Source organism: Lissotriton helveticus, chromosome 10 (genome assembly GCF_964261635.1).
Source record: "Lissotriton helveticus chromosome 10, aLisHel1.1, whole genome shotgun sequence".
NCBI lineage: Eukaryota > Metazoa > Chordata > Amphibia > Caudata > Salamandridae > Lissotriton > Lissotriton helveticus.
Window position 1 is genome coordinate 1,124,944,032 of NC_136071.1, and position 20,282 is coordinate 1,124,964,313.

General features: G+C 47.5%; 1 protein-coding gene across 1 annotated transcript in view; it reads left to right on the forward strand.

Moving 5' to 3' along the window:
- The window catches only part of TOPAZ1 (testis and ovary specific TOPAZ 1), a 2,142,665-nt gene that overhangs the window by 182,784 nt on the left and 1,939,599 nt on the right, over nucleotides 1–20,282 (forward strand). The gene's annotated exons all lie outside the window — the stretch shown is intronic.

Sequence of the window (20,282 nt, forward strand, 5' to 3'; positions counted from 1 at the left end):
CAGATTAAAATATCTCATCTAAAATATAATATACCGTGTATCAAAAAGTATATTGTTTGCTATCATTTTATACCAAAATACCCCTTCCAGGTACCTTCCAGGATATTTTAATCTGTATAATTAATGGATAATCTACTGTCTCATACTTAGGGGGTTATTCTCACCAGCTATGAATTGTTTGGTCCTGATGATGGTCTTCATGATGGCAGCATTATAGACCGAAACGTCGACAACCTCATCATCTCCACCAACGCTGCTTTGGCACGAGCACACAACCATTGTTGATTTATTAAGCTGGTTGTCTGTCTTAATTGTCAGGAGTTGATGCCTAGTTTTGAACTGAAGTGTTTAAGTCATTTGTTTACCTCTGTTCTTTACTTTCTTTGCTCAAATTCATTTGTTTGTTTATTTGTCTCCCCATATGTTCATTAACAAACTGCATAATCAAAACTCATAAAAATTATTGCAGAAATACTTCTTTATTTTTCCGTGTATCTTTTCCTTCCGATGATTTATTCAACTGTTTGATTTGTGTTAATTTGTGATATCTTATGGATACACTTGAGTGTGATTAATGCAACACATCTCCTGACTGAGTCAATCTGTTTATTGACAACAAGTCCCTTGTAGCACCCTCTGACTTCAATAATTCAATGAATGGCACTATATAAAGAATTGTTTTTTCGATTGTGTTCCATTTGGACCACTTTCTTCTCCACCGATATTTACCCAGGTCCCAGTGATGTTTCTGGGTTATACCCATTATTTGTAAACACGAAGAGGAAATGTAAGCAATATCAAGAAGAACTAGCACTCACTAAGGAAGTTAAATGTTCATGTTCTGAAAAAACCATCTGTTTTTTATGAAAACCTTCACCCACCAACCTAGTTGGTGGCATGCTTCATCAGTGGAGTGGTGTGGCTCACTGGTTAGAGGCGGCAGACCGGTAAGCAGAGAACGGCCCGGGACCAGGGTTCAATTCCCGACGCGGCAGGGTCGAGGACCAGGGTCAAAACGGACTCGATAATTCTCGCCTCGGTGCCTACTCTAACCAGGGAACACACTCGGCAACTCTGGGCATTAAGCTTGCCTCATCTCTACAACGGCCCCCCACAGACGTTGGGGATGCCTTGTTTCACCCTGGAGATACCCAGAAAGGGACCATCTCACAGGGAAAACCAGGACGGGTTCCCCAGTGGTCTTCAGCGCCTAGATACTCCTTGGAGTCGTAGTGCGCTTTACAAGAACACCCACATTTACATTTACATCATCGTGTCTCACCCAACGTGCCGAGTGCACAACGCCTGTGTTACAGCAGAACTGTTTTTTCAGTGTGGTGATAGTACAGTGAACCTCAACTCTCCATGGTGTCTAGTTTTCAGAAATGTGTGGGTTTGGTAGGTTTCCCTAGATGGCTACGAGCACGGGGCCAAAAATTCAGGTGCCCCCTCAAAACCAGGTTGTTTTGTGATAGGTAATTTTGGAGTCTCCACAGTTCGATTTAGGCCATTGCCTGTTGTAGCCCCTTTCCTACCCACACAAGTGCCATACCATTTTTATCGGGAGACCTGGGGGGAACGCTGGGCTGTAGGAAATTTGTGTCAGCCTTGTGATCCCATAGCTTTCCCACACAGAAATTTGCGAACAAATTAGATTTTAGTTAGGGCACAAATTCCTCTGCTACCCATATTGGCAAAAAAAAGTTCTTACAAAAGGCCATTAAACCACCACAAATAAAAATCTGACACTAATTTGATGAAGTTAATCCACCACTTAAACTGGTTGGTTTTAGCACCTCCTGCTGGCTGTATAGTATATAAATATTGAAGCCAAGCCTTCTGACCGTGAGCCATAATGCCACTTCACGGCACCAACCCCTTTATGGACCTATCACAAGCTATTCATGCACCACACACAAGACTTCCATATCGCCAGCGACGAGCCCAATCAACCAGATCACTTGCACTCACATAAACATACCGCCGCCATGTAAGAGCCCATCACATTCATACGCTACAAGACATAATGAGTTTGACTACATTTTACGACCTGTCAAGTCTCTGCCTCCTTCTTCCTTTACGTTACCGAACGCTGGACGAGTGAACCTTTACTAATGGCTCCCATGACAGCCACATTAGGCTCAGGAAGACATGTCTTTCATGCACCTTTAGCGCACTCACTGTGCTAAATCCAGCTGCTTCCAGTTTGTGGATGTAAGTTGGGGGGTGCCACAAAGCCATTCCTCGAGCTGAGCAAGCATATCTACCTTTGTAACTAAGGCAAACATGCTGGAAGTTTTCAAAAGCTTTCTAAAGAGCAGATCATAAACTATGAAGAACGATTGAATGTGAAACACAAGTAGTCTGTGACAACGTAGCACATGTCCAAAGTGACTGTAATGCACTTATCATACAGCAAACTGAACATCTACTAGGCTGCCAGCAGTTCGACTCACCAGCTCTCGAGCAGCGGATGGAGTCGGGTGCCCTGGGGCTCGCGTCTGCCATGGAGGGCCGATTCCTGGAGAGAGACTGTCTGGTGAGTGCGCAGCCCATAACCCGGCATACGGTCGCCTCGCCCCCCAAGGATAGGGTGGCGCTGTCTTAGGCACTGTGAAAGCAGCATACTTTGAGCCAATCCCCACCGTTTGAGTTCGTATTTTAACTTGCCGGTCGCTACGCCAAAGTGGGCAAGCCTGAGACGTGGAGGCCCGGCAGTCACCAGATAGGAGAAGGGTCAAAACCGGGAGTCCCCGGGGTCCCCAGTGGAGCAGAGGGTAGTCCCGACGCGAGGAGCAGTTAGAGCTGTGGCCAGTGCCTGACTCTAAGATAGGTAACTGCAAACACAACAGTGATGGACAGAATGTGGATCAATGTCACACATTCACCCCAGTCCAAAGATCTGGGCCCAAATCCATCGTTTTTCCTCTCCACACCACCCTGGGTTTAGACAATGGCGATATGCAAATCAGCGCTGACCCTGTGCCCCATGGGAACAGTCCAGTCCGAACTACAAAAGCCATGTCCTTCCCAGAACGGAAACAAGCATCCGAGGACCGGCCCGGTTTCGAGGTAACACCTCTCATCAGCCCGGCTAGCTTGATTCCAGGGGTGTGGAGTGCATGGGACTCACGTCTGAGCATCCCCAGTACACTTAGAGCGGTAACTGCAAACACAACAGTGATGGACAGAATGTGGATCAATGTCACACATTCACCCCAGTCCAAAGATCTGGGCCCAAATCCATCGTTTTTCCACTCCACACCACCCTGGGTTTAGACAATGGCGATATGCAAATCAGCGCTGACCCTGTGCCCCATGGGAACAGTCCAGTCCGAACTACAAAAGCCATGTCCTTCCCAGAACGGAAACAAGCATCCGAGGACCGGCCCGGTTTCGAGGTAACACCTCTCATCAGCCCGGCTAGCTTGATTCCAGTGGTGTGGAGTGCCTGGGACTCACGTCTGAGCATCCCCAGTACACTTAGAGCGGTAACTGCAAACACAACAGTGATGGACAGAATGTGGATCAATGTCACACATTCACCCCAGTCCAAAGATCTGGGCCCAAATCCATCGTTTTTCCACTCCACACCACCCTGGGTTTAGACAATGGCGATATGCAAATCAGCGCTGACCCTGTGCCCCATGGGAACAGTCCAGTCCGAACTACAAAAGCCATGTCCTTCCCAGAACGGAAACAAGCATCCGAGGACCGGCCTGGTTTCGAGGTAACACCTCTCATCAGCCCGGCTAGCTTGATTCCAGTGGTGTGGAGTGCCTGGGACTCACGTCTGAGCATCCCCAGTACACTTAGAGCGGTAACTGCAAACACAACAGTGATGGACAGAATGTGGATCAATGTCACACATTCACCCCAGTCCAAAGATCTGGGCCCAAATCCATAGTTTTTCCACTCCACACCACCCTGGGTTTAGACAATGGCGATATGCAAATCAGCGCTGACCCTGTGCCCCATGGGAACAGTCCAGTCCGAACTACAAAAGCCATGTCCTTCCCAGAACGGAAACAAGCATCCGAGGACCGGCCCGGTTTCGAGGTAACACCTCTCATCAGCCCGGCTAGCTTGATTCCAGTGGTGTGGAGTGCCTGGGACTCACGTCTGAGCATCCCCAGTACACTTAGAGCGGTAACTGCAAACACAACAGTGATGGACAGAATATGGATCAATGTCACACATTCACCCCAGTCCAAAGATCTGGGCCCAAATCCATCGTTTTTCCACTCCACACCACCCTGGGTTTAGACAATGGCGATATGCAAATCAGCACTGACCCTGTGCTCCATGGGAACAGTCCAGTCCGAACTACAAAAGCCATGTCCTTCCCAGAACGGAAACAAGCATCCGAGGACCGGCCCGGTTTCGAGGTAACACCTCATCAGCCCGGCTAGCTTGATTCCAGTGGTGTGGAGTGCCTGGGACTCACGTCTGAGCATCCCCAGTACACCCAGAGCGGTAACTGCAAACACAACAGTGATGGACAGAATGTGGATCAATGTCACACATTCACCCCAGTCCAAAGATCTGGGCCCAAATCCATCGTTTTTCCACTCCACACCACCCTGGGTTTAGACAATGGCGATATGCAAATCAGCGCTGACCCTGTGCCCCATGGGAACAGTCCAGTCCGAACTACAAGAGCCATGTCCTTCCCAGAACGGAAACAAGCATCCGAGGACCGGCCCGGTTTCGAGGTAACACCTCATCAGCCCGGCTAGCTTGATTCCAGTGGTTTGGTAGTTCGGACTGGACTGTTCCCACGAGGCACAGGGTCAGAGCTGATTTGCATATAGCCAGTGTCTAACCCAGGGTGATGTGGAGTGCAAAAAAACGATGGATTTAGGCCCAGATCCTTGTACTGGGGTGAATGTATGACATTGTTCTACATTCTGTTCATCAACTGTGTTTTTTGCAATTTTCACCCCGAGTGGGCTGGGGATGCTCAGACGTGAGTCCCAGGCTCTCCACATCACTGGAGTCAAGCTATCCAGGCTGAATGAAGGCTGATAGCCAGAAACCGGTCCTTGGATGCTTGATTCCGGTCTGGGAAAGACATGGCTTGGTAGTTCGGACTGGACTGTTCCCACGAGGCACAGGGTCAGAGCTGATTTGCATATAGCCAGTGTCTAACCCAGGGTGATGTGGAGTGCAAAAAAACGATGGATTTAGGCCCAGATCCTTGTACTGGGGTGAATGTATGACATTGTTATCCAGTATTGGGGTATCTTTCATAGATTCACATGCCTGAATCATTCCCCGTCGTCGAGGCGGGAGTCCCACGGTAAATTATATATATAATAGCAGTGCCTAAAAACCATTAGTAGTAGGCTAGAAAAGGATATAGGCCCAACTAGGCCCAAAACTTAGCAGCCTATCTACCTCATTATGTAAAAAGAACTGAAAATGTAGCCTCAGCCAATCAGCTAACCTCACCCTCTAGAACCTTCCCAGCCCAGGCAGTTCTCCTCAGATTTTCACCGCACTTCGTGTGTAAGGGAGTCTCCCTGAGTGCCTACTCAGTTTTTCTTCAAAATTTCTTCTATTCTCTTCAAGATGTCTGAAAAGAAGGCTCTTTTCAAGGCTTGTGGTTCCTGCTTCAAGAAGAGGGTACATGTGGACGACCAGCACTCTGATTGTATTTATTGTTTGCATCCTTCACATGTTGTGAAGGATTGCAGGATATGTCGAACCTTCCCTCCTAAGACCATCAGGGATAGAGAGGCAAGAGTTCTTTTGTGGCTGAAGTCGTCTGCCACAGATGACGAGGACAGAGCCTCTACCTCAAGTAAGAGAGCCAGTTCCAAAGAGAGGTGTTCTCCTGAGAGACTGAAGAAACCTAAACTCTCTCATAAACCCTCTGAGTCCACAAAGAGTGCTGCGTCAACAGTCTTCTACTGTGAGTACAGTCCGCACTAAAGCTGTCTCTTTGGTGTCCTCTCTCACTGTCACCACCTATTCTACGTCCTCTACTTCTTCAAGTACTGTTACCACCTCAGCAATTACTTCTCCTGTGATGTCCGTCATGGTTTCTTCTTCTGATAAAAAATCATCGAAGAAAAGCTCGTCGTCGACGAGTCTTCCGTCGACGACCAAATCACCATCTACGAAACATTCGTCATCGCTTCCGTCGACGCTCTCGTCGACGGCTCCCCCGTCGACGAAGGTTTCCACTATCCCGTCGACGAAGACCCCGTCGACGAAGACCCCGTCGACGAAGACCCCGTCGACGACAAGCCCGTCGACGAAGACCCTGTCGACGACAAGCCCGTCGACGACGAGCCCGTCGACGAAGGTTTCAGCTCCATCGACGACAAGCTCGACGACGAAGAGTCCGTCGACGGACCCGTCTACTAGGACGGCTTCAAAAAAGTCCTCGTCGACGATTACAACACCAATGACGATACCGTCGACGACAATACCGGCAACGCACACATCTGTTTCACTTCTACCGTCGACAGCAGCGCTGGCCTCTTTGAATGTGCCGTCTACGCATTTATTGCCCACATCTCCAGTAAGGGTACAGTATACCCATTTCCAGATGAAGTCATTTCAGAGACAGAGTTACTCTCATTTGTCTCCCCTCTTGCCTTCGCATATTTTGGAAAACTACGTGGAGGAAGATTCTGATGATGAAGGGGATAATGAAGAGCCTTTTGGAGTGGCCCATCACCCTTCCCAGTTACACATAAAATTTCAAGAGGATGAAGATGATGATGAGGTTCATTACTATCAGGAGAATTTAGCTACTCCTTATCATCAGGAGCAACAACACGCAGAAGACACGGCTCATCTTCCGTCTTCTCTAATTCATGATTTGCAGGCCATGCTGGCTGATTATCGTCAGAGGTTTCCACCAACTCTGCCTACTCCAAATCCTGTGCCAGTAGACATGCCGATAAATTCCCCGCCACATCCTTCAAACTCTCCAAGGCAGGATGTTGACCCCGGGACTGGAGGTCATGATGTTGACGTCTCCTCTCCAGATGAGGATGAAAGAGAGGATGGTGAACTTCCGGATTCCACGCCTACGGAACCATGGAATGATTACATCATTCCTATGCCCTCTCCTAATTTGCCACAACCTTCAGATTCTCCGCCAGAAGACATAGGAGGTTTTCATAACATCATGCACCGGGCAGCTGCTCGATTTGCAATTACAGTTTCGGTTGAGCAGACTGACTGTTTTCTTCATGATTTCAAAGAAGGGTATAGAAGGGTATCCAGATCTATCCCTATCATTGAATATATTTGGAAAGAAGGGATTAATATAATGAAGACGCCAGCTTCCATCCCGGCGGTTCTTCCAAGAGTCGACAAGAAGTACCGAGCACCACCGGATACTCCTTCATGTTTGATTGGTCATCCACGACCTGACTCAGTGATTTTACAAGCGGCTCAACAAAGATCCAAGAATCCGGCGGCACCAATTTCAACACCTCCAGACAAAGAGGGCAGGAGATTGGATGCGATTGGGAAGAAGTTCTCAGCTAATGCCGCTGCTACTGTTAAGATTGCTAATTCTTTGGCTATTTTAGCACGTTATGACAGACAAATGTGGTCAGATCTGTCGGAATTCATCAACCTGGTTCCCGAGGACCGTGTAGAAGAGGTCCGGAAGGTTGTCATGGAAGGCGAGCGGGCGGCTTCGGAGATTATCGATTGCGCCCTCGATGTCTCTAATACAGCCTTTAGACAATTGGCCGGAGCGGCAGTTCTCAGACGGCAAGGATGGCTCAAGGCGACTTCTTTCAGACCTGAAGTCCAGACCAAAATACTTGACATGGCCTATGATGGCGAGTTATTGTTTGGCAAGCACATAGATGACGCATTGCTTGCCATCAAAACGGATACTGATACGGCCAAATCGCTTGGTACACTACAGTATAAGCGAGGTTTTTTCAGAGGAGTAAGAGGCCGTGGTTTTTCTTCCAGAGGACATTATCAAAATCAGCAAAACCGCCAGTATCAACCTCGGAATAAGCCGTACTACCAACAGTCCTATCGGCAGTCATCGTCAGCGGGTTTCTCTCGTCAAGGAGGGAAACGACGTTCTAACTACCAGGGACGCGATTCAAATAAACGCCAGTGAGTTTTGCCGGACACCATCCTCCCTTCCTTCCCTCTCCGTGGGCGCCAAGATCTCCGCCTTTTATCAACAGTGGCGGAAGATAACTTCAGATCAGTGGGTTCTGGACATAGTCAAACACGGACACACTCTGGAGTTCTTGCAGAAACCTCCAACGTCACCGCCCAGGGGTCCCTCCCCTCCTCGTCTTCATTTGTTATACATGGAAGCCATGAAGATGCTGCACAAAAATGCGATAGAAAAAGTTCCAACATCCCAGAAAAATCAGGGGTTTTACTCTCGCTTCTTCCTTGTGGAAAAGGTTTCAGGAGAGTGGCGTCCAATTTTGGATCTACGAAACTTAAACAAATATCTGAAAAAGCAGAGTTTCCGCATGGTGACGCTCACGGATGTCCTCAATTGCCTCATGGAAGGCGATTTCATGGCTTCCCTGGATATGGAAGACGCTTACTTCCACATTCCCATTCATCCAAACCACCGCAAGTATCTGAGATTCACAGTGGCTGGTGTCCATTTTCAATTCAAAGTGCTCCCTTTCGGCCTGAAATCTGCACCGAGAATCTTTACCAAGACTCTAGTTCCGGTTGCAGCTGCGTTGAGGTCACAGGGAATCCAAGTATTCCCGTACCTCGACGATTGGTTAATAAAGAGTCCAACAAAAACTTCAACAAGGCAATCGGTCAAAAGTGCTCTATCAATGTTCTCAAATCTGGGCCTGACCCTCAACGTCAAAAAATCTCAACTGCAACCCAAACAAATTCTGACGTTCCTAGGAGCAGTACTGGACACTTCTCAGTGCAAGGCCTTCTTGACCCAAATTCGTCAGGACAAGATCACAAAGCTGGCAAGTCAAATACGGTCAAAAAAGTCTCTTTCGGTCCGACAGTTTGTTTCCCTGCTAGGGATGTGTTCCTCTGCACTCCATCTAGTCCCACTGGCTCGACTCAGAATGAGACCTCCAAGAGGAATTGCATCGACAGTGGCGGCAGATAGACGGATCTTTCGAAGACCGAATCAAGGTCACGCCCAAGATGAAACAGGCTCTTCTATGGTGGGCGGCAAAGAGCAATTTGTCTCCGGGGCTCACTTTTCTTCAGACCCTACCGGAATTTACTCTGACGACAGATGCCTCCATGGAGGGTTGGGGAGGCCATCTCCAAGACCTTCAAGTGCAGGGACGGTGGTCCCATCAGTACAAGCACAAACACATCAACTGCCTCGAGTTGAGGGCCATTTTTCTGTCCTTGCGAGCCTTCCTGCCAAGAATTGCAGGCTCTGCAGTGCTGGTGCGCACAGACAACACCACCAGCATGTTTTACGTAAACAAGCAAGGGGGCACAAAATCTCTAGCCCTGTCTCTCCAAGCGCAGGAAATGTGGGAATGGTTACTCCATCACAACATTTCCCTCAGAGCGGAGCATGTTCAGGGAATTCAGAATTCTCTGGCCGACGATCTCAGCAGATCGTTCACAGGATGTCACGAGTGGGAACTCGAACAACGCCAAGTGGACACAATTTTCCGGCTCTGGGGCACACCAACGCTGGACCTGTTTGCCACTCAACAGAACAGCAAATGCATATACTTTGCCAGCAGGTTCCACCAGCAAGGATCGAGAGGAAATGCCCTGTTAATGAGGTGGACCGGAATCTTTGCGTATGCCTTCCCACCGATTCCTCTCATCCCAAAAGTTCTACAGAAAATGAAGAGAGAGCGTTGCTCTCTAATCCTAATTGCTCCTCGCTGGCCGAGACAGTATTGGTTCCAGGAGCTTCTGATACTCTCCCATCAACCTCCACTGCGCCTCAAGCCGACACTTTCAATGCTGACAAGGGAGGAAGGACAAATACTGCATCCAGATCCTCAGTCGCTGCACTTGCACGCCTGGCTCCTGACTTCCTAGAGTTTAAGGACCTTGAGATTTCTCCAGACTGTAGAGCTGTTCTATCTCAGGCTCGTGCACAGTCTACCATCAGAACCTATCGCTTCAAATGGAAGAGATTCTGTTTGTGGTGCGGAGAGCGTGATGTCCATCCACTACAGGCTCCTCCGGAGAAGATTCTGCCTTATCTGCTGTCTCTAGCCAGATCAGGTCTCGCTTTTTCTTCTATCAAAGTTCACCTTGCTGCCATATCCAGATTCAGAAAGAGTTACAACAAACCATCTTTGTGCTCTTCCTCTTTAATTAAACAGTTCCTTAAAGTATTATTTCGAGTTTTCCCTCCAGTGCGGCCTCCTCCTCCTGAGTGGGATCTCAATATTGTATTATCTCAATTGCTGAAAAGGCCTTTTGAACCAATTCATAAATCAGAACTTAAATTCTTGACTTGGAAAGTGGCTATTTTGTTGGCCCTCACTTCAGCCCGGAGAGTAAGTGAGATACAAGCGTTCACTATATCGGAACCTTTCCTACATTTTTCAAAAGATTGTGTGACACTTAGAACTCATCCTAAGTTTATTCCCAAAGTTCCGACCCAGTTTCACATCAATCAACCGGTGAAACTCAAAACTTTCTTTCCAGACCCCAAGACTCCAGCTGAAAGGATGCTGCATTCCTTGGATGTCCAAAGATGCCTCAAATTCTATTTACAAAAGACAAAAGATTTGCGCAAATCTACCCAACTGTTTGTAGCTTATGGCCAAGCTACACGTGGTCAGGCTGTGACGAAGGCAACTATAGCCAGATGGCTTTCCTCTGTCATTGTCTTCTGTCATGAGAAAGCGAACAAACCCCTGACAAGACCGGTTAAGGCGCATTCCACCAGGATGATGTCAGCGTCTACAGCCCTATTTGCAGGGGTGACCCTGGAAAACATCTGCCGTGCTGCTACATGGAAAAGTGTGCATACTTTTACCAAGCACTATTGCCTGCAGCCGGTGCTACATGAAGATACGTCAGTGGGAGAAGCAGTGTTGCAGCATCTTCTTCACTGAGGTTAGCCTTTTATAGTTTTCTTGTTTCTATTGTTACATTTGTTCTAAAATACTGTTTTAATACTCTGTATATTATATGAAGGTATTGTCATGATTATGCATATATACTGAAATATGTTCTTGCTCTAGTACCTTCCAGGTTGTGTGGGGATATATGGTTTTGGATTGTCTCCCACCTTCCTCTACCGACAGATATGGTTATTACTGCTTGGTATTCTGATTCAGGCATGTGAATCTATGAAAGATACCCCAATACTGGATAAGAAAACAAGTTACTTACCTGTAACTACAGTTATCCAGTATTGGTATCTTTCATTGATTCACATGCACCCACCCTCCTCCCCGGCAGGGCAGTTCTTATTATGGATACTACTTCTCACTTGTGCTGGGAAAATCTGAGGAGAACTGCCTGGGCTGGGAAGGTTCTAGAGGGTGAGGTTAGCTGATTGGCTGAGGCTACATTTTCAGTTCTTTTTACATAATGAGGTAGATAGGCTGCTAAGTTTTGGGCCTAGTTGGGCCTATATCCTTTTCTAGCCTACTACTAATGGTTTTAAGGCACTGCTATTATATATATAATTTACCGTGGGACTCCCGCCTCGACGACTGGGAATGATTCAGGCATGTGAATCTATGAAAGATACCAATACTGGATAACTGTAGTTACAGGTAAGTAACTTGTTTTCTTCTACATTCTGTCCATCAACTGTGTTTTTTGCAATTTTCACCCCGAGTGGGCTGGGGATGCTCAGACGTGAGTCCCAGGCTCTCCACATCACTGGAGTCAAGCTATCCAGGCTGAATGAAGGCTGATAGCCAGAAACCGGTCCTTGGATGCTTGATTCCGGTCTGGGAAAGACATGGCTTGGTAGTTCGGACTAGACTGTTCCCACGAGGCACAGGGTCAGAGCCGATTTGCATATAGCCAGTGTCTAACCCAGGGTGATGTGGAGTGCAAAAAAACGATGGATTTAGGCCCAGATCCTTGTACTGGGGTGAATGTATGACATTGTTCTACATTCTGTCCATCAACTGTGTTTTTTGCAATTTTCACCCCGAGTGGGCTGGGGATGCTCAGACGTGAGTCCCAGGCTCTCCACATCACTGGAGTCAAGCTATCCAGGCTGAATGAAGGCTGATAGCCAGAAACCGGTCCTTGGATGCTCTACATTCTGTCCATCAACTGTGTTTTTTGCTAAGATAGCTGCAGCTGGGTTTATCTGATCCTTGGAGAGGGTTCTCTCACATGCTAAAGGAGCTCGAAGGTGCACAACAGGGCCTCCAACAGGGAAGCGCTACAAGATCCAGATGCACAAGTAAGAAGTGGGGTCAGGTGACTCCTAGCGGGGACTGGAAAGTACATCTATGCCACCGAAAAAGGCCTCGACAAAGGTATCCCAATTCCTCATCCCACAGAGAAGAAACAAGTACTTGAGCAAGGGTTTGCCGGAGTCAGCATTGCTCTGACCAAGGAAGACCTGCTGGCTGCCCTGAAAGAACTTAAATTGGAGTTGCGCACAAAGTTAAACGGGGACCTCCAGGCTTCTATGGAACAACTGAAGGTCTTTCCTGCACAAAAAACCCAACACTCACCACTGCTCCTGGGAATGGGAAAGATCTCCTGACTTTGGATTAGTCTTTTCCTCCTCTCCTCCCATGGGGCTAGCCAGGGGACGAGCCGGATGGCGCATCCCAGTTTCCTCGTGACCGATGCCTTCGACAGAACTATGATGTTGCCACTTGGGCGAAAACCGAAACTGTGTGTACTTACTGCAGAGCCTGAGTACCATTGGCCGTTGCCCGGTGGAGCTGTCCTATGCAGCTATAGAGGAGTCTGGCTCTGGTTCACCCCCTCGGCCGTCGCCTACCCAGGCGGACATCGGACATTGTTTGTAACGGTTCTTTACGGTTTGGGCTGTCTTTCACTTTAACTACTTTGTTCCCCCTGAAGTACTTTCCCCCTACTGGTCTGCCGGACTCTATCTACATTTCTTTCCACTGTTTACATTTCCCCCTCTACCTTCCATTCCCCATAAGACCTCTGTCTTGGCTATGCAACACCCTAATAACTTTTGTTATTGTATTATCTCATGTTTTTCTCCTATGTCTTTACTTGTAATGGTAACTGTAACTGATGTAACTGTTGTAATCCTGTAACTCACTGATCCTCATGTAAAGCGCTCTGATGCCTCCGGGTCTAGCCAGCACTATATAAAACTCTGCAAATAAAATCTACTGAGTTCTAACGGAGGATGAACATGGCAAGCAGCATTGACCCATAAGTACTTTAGTAAATTCAGTGCGAGAGTAGCAGCAATGGATTTGAATCAATGGGTGAAGATGAAGTCATGACATATATCTGTACTACCTTTAATATCTGCCTTTGCAATGTTCCTCGGAAAGGGCACCTACCGTAAGCTGTTTAACCCGTTCGTGAGTCTGTCCTCATCAGAGTCCTGACTAATTCTGTTTAATTGTCAAGTGACCCTATACTAATGCCTTCCATCTCTAGCTACTTGAAGCTTGAGAAAACGTTTGTCACGTGCCATCAATGCTCTCACTGTGCTAAATCCAATTCCTTCCAGTTTGTGGTTGCATGGTGGGAGGTTGCCACAAAGCCATTCCTCTAGCTGAGCAAGCATATCTACTTTTGAAACTAAGGCAAACATGCTGGAAATTTTCAAAAGCTTTCTCAAGAGAACATCCTAAACTATGAAGAACAGTTAAATGTGAAACAGAGGAACAAATATTCTGCAGCGGCTTGCGTAGGGAAGGAGTGGCCCACAGACAGTAAGTATCCATTCACACCAATGTAAAGGTTTACCTATTGGCAGCTCCACCTCAGTCAATTTGCCAGTATTTTACTTACTTGGGCACTGGGGACAATAAACATGAGTCTCAGTATACAGGTGGGCTTGTGGACTTCAGCCATATGACCCCAAACCGTGACAGGGGAACAGACAGGGGAACTGCTCTCAGCATGAATTTTAGTGAGCACGTACACGTCGCGCCTATCTGAGAACTTGACTGCAAGCAGTTCGTTGGACTGCAACGCAGTGCTCTGGGATTTCGGGAGCTTCTTGCAAACAAGCTCCTGCGGGAATCCTTTGCGGGGACAACTAATTGTACCGCAAGCCACAGTGCCAGCTTTGTAGAGCTCACTGAACAGCTCTACTCATGTATAGAAATTGTCCACATAAAGGTTATAACCTTTGTGAAAGAGTGGCTGGACAAGCTCCCTTATGATCTTTCCTGTGACCCCTAGCGTGGGAGGGCAACCTACTGGGTTAAGAGTTGTGTCCTTCCCTGTATACACTCTCAAGCTGTACACATAGGCAGTCGAGCTCTCACACAGCATGTGCAGCGTGATGCCATATCAAGCGTGTTTGCTCGGAATGTACTGCCTGAACAGCAGCCGCCCTTTATATAGGAACAAGGACTCATCAATGGCTATATTCTTTCCAGGGGTATAAACCTCTGGAAATCTGGCAGACAAATGTTCCATGATAGCCAAATTTTGAACAGCCTGTCATGGTCTGGATGGTTCTGGGGCAATGCAGCAGAATTGTCATTGAAATGCAGCATGCATTGCAATAGCAAAAAAATCTCTGTTCGTGTATGGTGCGAACCAAACCATGTGAGTAGACCTGTAGGAAAGCAAGGTTGGTTCATACACTGCCCCCATATTAAGAGCAAGGCCCAAAAATATCTTCAACTCAAGGAAGATGGAGTCAACTTGTGTGCTCTAGAATGTGGCGCATGAGTGCCTCCATGCTCCCTCAGAAAATAGTTTAGCACGCAAATTTGTTTGCTGCACAATTTAATCACGGAAGTTAACATCCAAATAGAGATGGACATAGTCAGTTGGCAAAATATTTGCCGTATCGACTTTACATCCAGCATCACCAGTGAAAGGCGAAATGTGGGGCTGAACTAAATTGGGAGGCTGCCAAGGTAGCGCTCCATCTGTGCTTGCAGCTGCACGTGTCTGCTCTCTGGGTTTCTCTTACCAGCCACTGGTGTCCTGCTGCACAGACTGTGCTGGCAAAGGAACAGCACGACTGACATTGTCTCCTTCATAATCACTGGAAGATGAGTCAGCGGATGGAACTGCTGGAAATCACTCCCAGATTCTGCTCCATTGTCCTCTCCCACAGATGCGGTCTCAGTATCTGCTGTCTCAGCCTCTGATGCTGTCTCAGAGCTGGACTGGACTCCTGAACCAGACTTGGGGCCTGGGCAGCATTGATCCAATGATACGCCATCAATGCTAGTGCCTACAACTATCCTTTTAAAACACTATCCTACTTAGAAGGCAGATAGGTTGTTGGTTTCAAAGTGTAGGTGTGTGTGTGTGTGTGTGTGTGTGTGTGTGTGCGTGTGCGTGAGTGAAGTGTTACAGTCAGTAATGACAAAATCACCTTACCTTTCCTTTGTAAAATCCGTACGCTCTCCAAAAAGACTAAGAAAGAGAGAAAAAAGACACCGTATTACTTTACCTTGCCACAAACCCATCCACGCAGCCTTTAGCGTGGGGGAAGCCAGTGCGACAATAATTTTGGCACCCTCCCATGACTTTCAATAAATATCTGTTATTCAGAGCCAAGATGCCTACAGGTGAACGTATGCGTTACAATTGCACACTATGACCTCCTTTGAATCCCTCACAAAGCGTGGCTTTACTAATCCACATAGCTAACCACATAATACAGATCTATTCTTTCCAGCATGCCCTTTGCATTAGTTTATGGTGTCAAAACTGCCTCTAGACAAAAGTCGAATATCTCTATGAGGAAAATAAAATGTGTACTCTGCAGCAGTACCACACTTTACTGCCTTTCATGTAACTTCAAATAGGCTCATTATAGTTCTTTCACATTCTCATATTTTCAGCACTGCGAAATCTCTCTGTGTATGTGTATATATATATCTTTTACAATCAGTTGATTCCCAATGTCAGTGCACTCCATACCTGGTACAGGCAGCAATGGGTGGAATCCTTGCCTGATATTTAAACATAAAGACAAAACACAAAGGATGCCGCACTCCAGAGATAGGTTTCAGAGTTGCTTTATTTTCACCACCACTACCACCAGTCGTGGTGAAAATAAAGCAACTCTGAAACCAATCTCTGAACTCAGATGAAGGACTGCATGTTTATTTACTGTGATTAGGAGCACAGAGTTAAGCCTCTTAGACCCTGTATCCTCCACGTAGTGGTACTTACATTAGAAAGGCCCATGATAATGCATATTTGGAAAAATGAATCTCTGCAACACTTTTTTATGGCTTTCTTTTGTGACTCTTTAAGAGTGTGTTATTTGGGAACAGACGGGCAAGCTTTTGGCGTGGCTTGAATGCCGGGAACAGGCTGCTAGATGGGTCCGCGCGGTAGCCAATTTGGAGGGTACTCAAGTCACAGCCCCTCACCACACAGCTGACATATTCACTAGCTACTATGAAGGAATGTATACTAGTTCACCCAATTCTCAGGCATCCCTGTCTCCAAACCTCCTGGTTATGCTCGATATCCCTACTATATCGCCGCATGGCAGAGAGATCTTAGAGGTAGACATTACAGTGACGGAGGTTCAAAAGGCCATACAAGATGTCCGCTCCGGGAAGGCTATGGGCCCAAACGGTCTTCCCATTGAGCTATTCAAGCCTATGTCAACATTGTTAGCTCCCCATCTGCCTAATTTATATACTGAATGTTTTGAGTCCGGTGTTTTGCCTGTGGAGATCCGCACTGCCGCTTTAGTGGTCATTCATAAGCCGAACAAACCTGTTGAGGACTGCAAATCATATCGCCCTGTATCCCTTTTGACAGTTGAGGCTAAGATTCTGGCCAAACTTCTTGCGAATCTCCTTCTCCTCTTTATTGCTGATCTGGTCCATCCGGACTAATCCGGGTTCATGCCGGGCAGAAATACGGCCCGTAACTTGCTCCTGGTGCATGTGGTCCTTGGCAGGCTCCCCACCCTCGAGGAACACGCAATTCTCTTGTCGTTGAATGTCTCGATGCCTTTCGACACCATTGAGTGGGATTTTCTTTTTGCCATTCTGGCCTGTCTGGGGCTGGGACCCAAATTTATTCGGTGGATTCGGCTATTGTACACCCAGCCTATGGCCCATGTAGCTGTGAATAATCATCATCGGCCCGCCACTTTTCCGCTTCATCGGGCACGAGGCAAGGCTGCCCCTTGTTGCTGTTGCTTTTCGCCATCGTCTTGGAGCCGCTTGCGGTATGGGTCAGGGGTGATCTGGAGGTAAGGGGGCCTAAGTGGACGGCATATCACGAGGACCGTATCTCCTTGTATGCCGATGATATCCTCTTGTACCTGGCCGACCCTGCACGGTCGCTGCGACGTATGTTCCACATTTTTCACCTTTTCGGCGCCCACTCTGGATATGAGATAAATTGGTCCAAGTTCCAGATGTGTGCGCTGTGGGGTTCTCCCCCGGCGAGTCCTCGGGGCTTTCATATCCCAGTGGCACCCCGGGGTTTCCGGTATTTGGGCATTTTTGTCCCTCCCAACCCTGATCTCTTTTTTGTACACAATTTGCTTGAACCTCCAGCGTTTCAAATCAGACGCTGTGCACTGGAGCTCTTTCCCTCTTCTCGGATGTGCATCCCTCTTCAAAATGTTAGCACTCCCGCGCTTTCTCTATGCACTACAGAACACCCCTACCCAGATCCCCGATTCTTACTTTTTCCCAGATCGACGGAATATTGCGGGGACTTTTATGGGAGGGGCCGTTCGCCACGCATTGCCATGAACAAACTCACCATGGGTTGGTATGACAGGAGCATTGCCTTACCGGATCTCAGACTCTATTACCAGGCGTTTCAACTGGCGGTAGTCAACCGCTGGGTGTTTGAACCCCCATGACAAGCCTAATTTCCGCACAGATCACTGGCTTCTGTGTCGGGGCGGCTACAACAGGGCACTTTACACCAACCCCGTAACCTAACAGGCCCTACTGCACGCACGGTCGAGATTTGGCATGAAGTCACCAGAAGATTGGGGTGGCGCAGGCACCTGATAAAGGCAACCCCCCTGTGGGAGCCCGATGTTTTAGGACGTCTCCGCGCTTGTCCAGGGTTTGACAAGTGGGATTTGATAGGCATCTCCACGGTCAGAGACATATGGGTTAATGGGAGGCCGGCATCATTCCCGGAGCTCCAAGCTAAATATCACCTAGCCCCGTCAGAGACGTTCCGATACTTACAGATCACTCATGATGCAGTGTCCTCAGCCCTATCTAGGGACCGTCCTCACCCGACTCGTCCCCTCTGGAGGATCGTCTGTTATTGGATCCCATGGACCGTGTAGCCATCTCACTCACCTACAAGAAGTTGGTTAACAATTGCCCTGACCCGGTGTTGAAACTTAGAGTGGGGTGGGAGAGAGATTTGGGGGAAATGGAAGAGGACATGTGGCGGGTCGCTCTAGCTTCACCCAGAGAAATAGCCATCCGTATGCGCCTGCTCCTGCTCAAGATCCTCCACCGTGCATATTTCGTTGCCAGACTCCTATCTCGGCTAGGTAGGCGCCCCGACCCACTCTGCCTCTGACACCTTTTTACGGGACTTCCCACATATTCAGGACTACTGGGCAAAAATCGCCCGCCAACTTGAGAGGCGGGAGGTAAATCCCTCCGGCTATTCCTCCACCTATGCTTACTTAACATCTGGGGGGCGTCCGATCTCACACAGGCTGAACAGACGTGGGCCTCTATGGGTTTCGTTATAGCAAAGCAAAATATTGCCAGACACTGGGGGGTGGCAACTGTTCCAGGTATGGTTGACTAGGCAAAGGACATGGACACCGCCATGGTGACTGAGAAGTCCGTATTTAAAGGTCGAGGTTGCCCTGCAAAATGGGACCAGAAGTGGGGGTAATGCAATAGATACAGAGGGGACATGTATCTCCCCAATTGACGGTGGAGGTGTTGGCTTCTCCCCCTTAGTGGTGACGTTTTAGATCTCTCAATCCCCCGCCCCCAGTTGCAACTTGCCCACACCTGATGTGATATTTTTTCTCTCCTCACTGCCTAGCAATGTATAACGAGTACTTCTTAGCGGGGACACCCGTTTTGCCAAAAGTTGAATGGCACTATGACAAATGTATGCATGTATCAGGGGTGGTTTTCTCTTGTTGTGACTCTATTCTGTATGTACCGGTCTTTGGTTGGTGTGAAAATACAATAAAGAGTTTAATAAAAAAGTGTTATTTGTATATAGACATCTGTGTGATCATCAGTGGGATAAAAATCCTAGGAGTGTTATTTAATATGACTACTTTTAGAGTAGACAATCATTTTTTTAATGAATCACAAAACCGGGTATAGGAAGTTATAATGTTATTGATCCATTTCGTTTAATATTGTATTTTAATAAGTAGTAATTTGCGGTTTTGCACATAGCCAACGCTGGTATAAGTAGTAAGCACTTGCACTTTATCATCAATGGCAGCTGCAATTGCAATTTTGCACATTTTTCAAACAGGTTGTTAATTGCACTTTAGTGACATCTAGATTTGATGTTCTAATAGCACCTTAGAAAAAGGAATTTCGGATTGCTGTGAAGTCGGCTCGCGGCCATTGTGCACGCCGAGTAGGAATCTGCTCGACTGGAGAGCAAAGCAGCATTCTCTGCTATTGAAAGAGTGCGCAGTTTATTACGCTGCCCCACGAGACCCAAATCTATTATATCTGTGGCATGGGCGAAATATAGAGACGGATTCCAGTTTGCCCGTCAACAGGATACGGAGGCACTGGACCACCTCGCTGCAAGGGAGCAATTCGCGCTCCGCAAGGTTGAGGCTTACCGAGTCCTCACGGAGACATTGTGCACTTTTGCTCACTCCAACTCGGCACAACAGAGTAATCCTTGCGCCATAAGGCTTATGACAAAAGTTCTTACAGGCAATAAATTAGAAAGTCCTGATGATGATCCCAGTTCTATAGGAGCCGGGGGATCGAAACGCCGTCGACACTTTTTTGACAATTCTGTAACCTGTCTATTATGCAAAATTTGTTACAGTTATTGTTTGTCCTTAATTGCGTGTGAATGTTACCAATGATGCAAGGGACATTTGGCTCCCATGTTCTTTTTGCCTGAACTTCTTTGCTTTCTCTTTGTTTATCCTTATCTTTCTTTCCTCGAACTCTGTTCGAATGTACTTTGGATAGGTGCAGGCTTGTACCCTATCAATTCCTAAATCAGACCTCATGGTC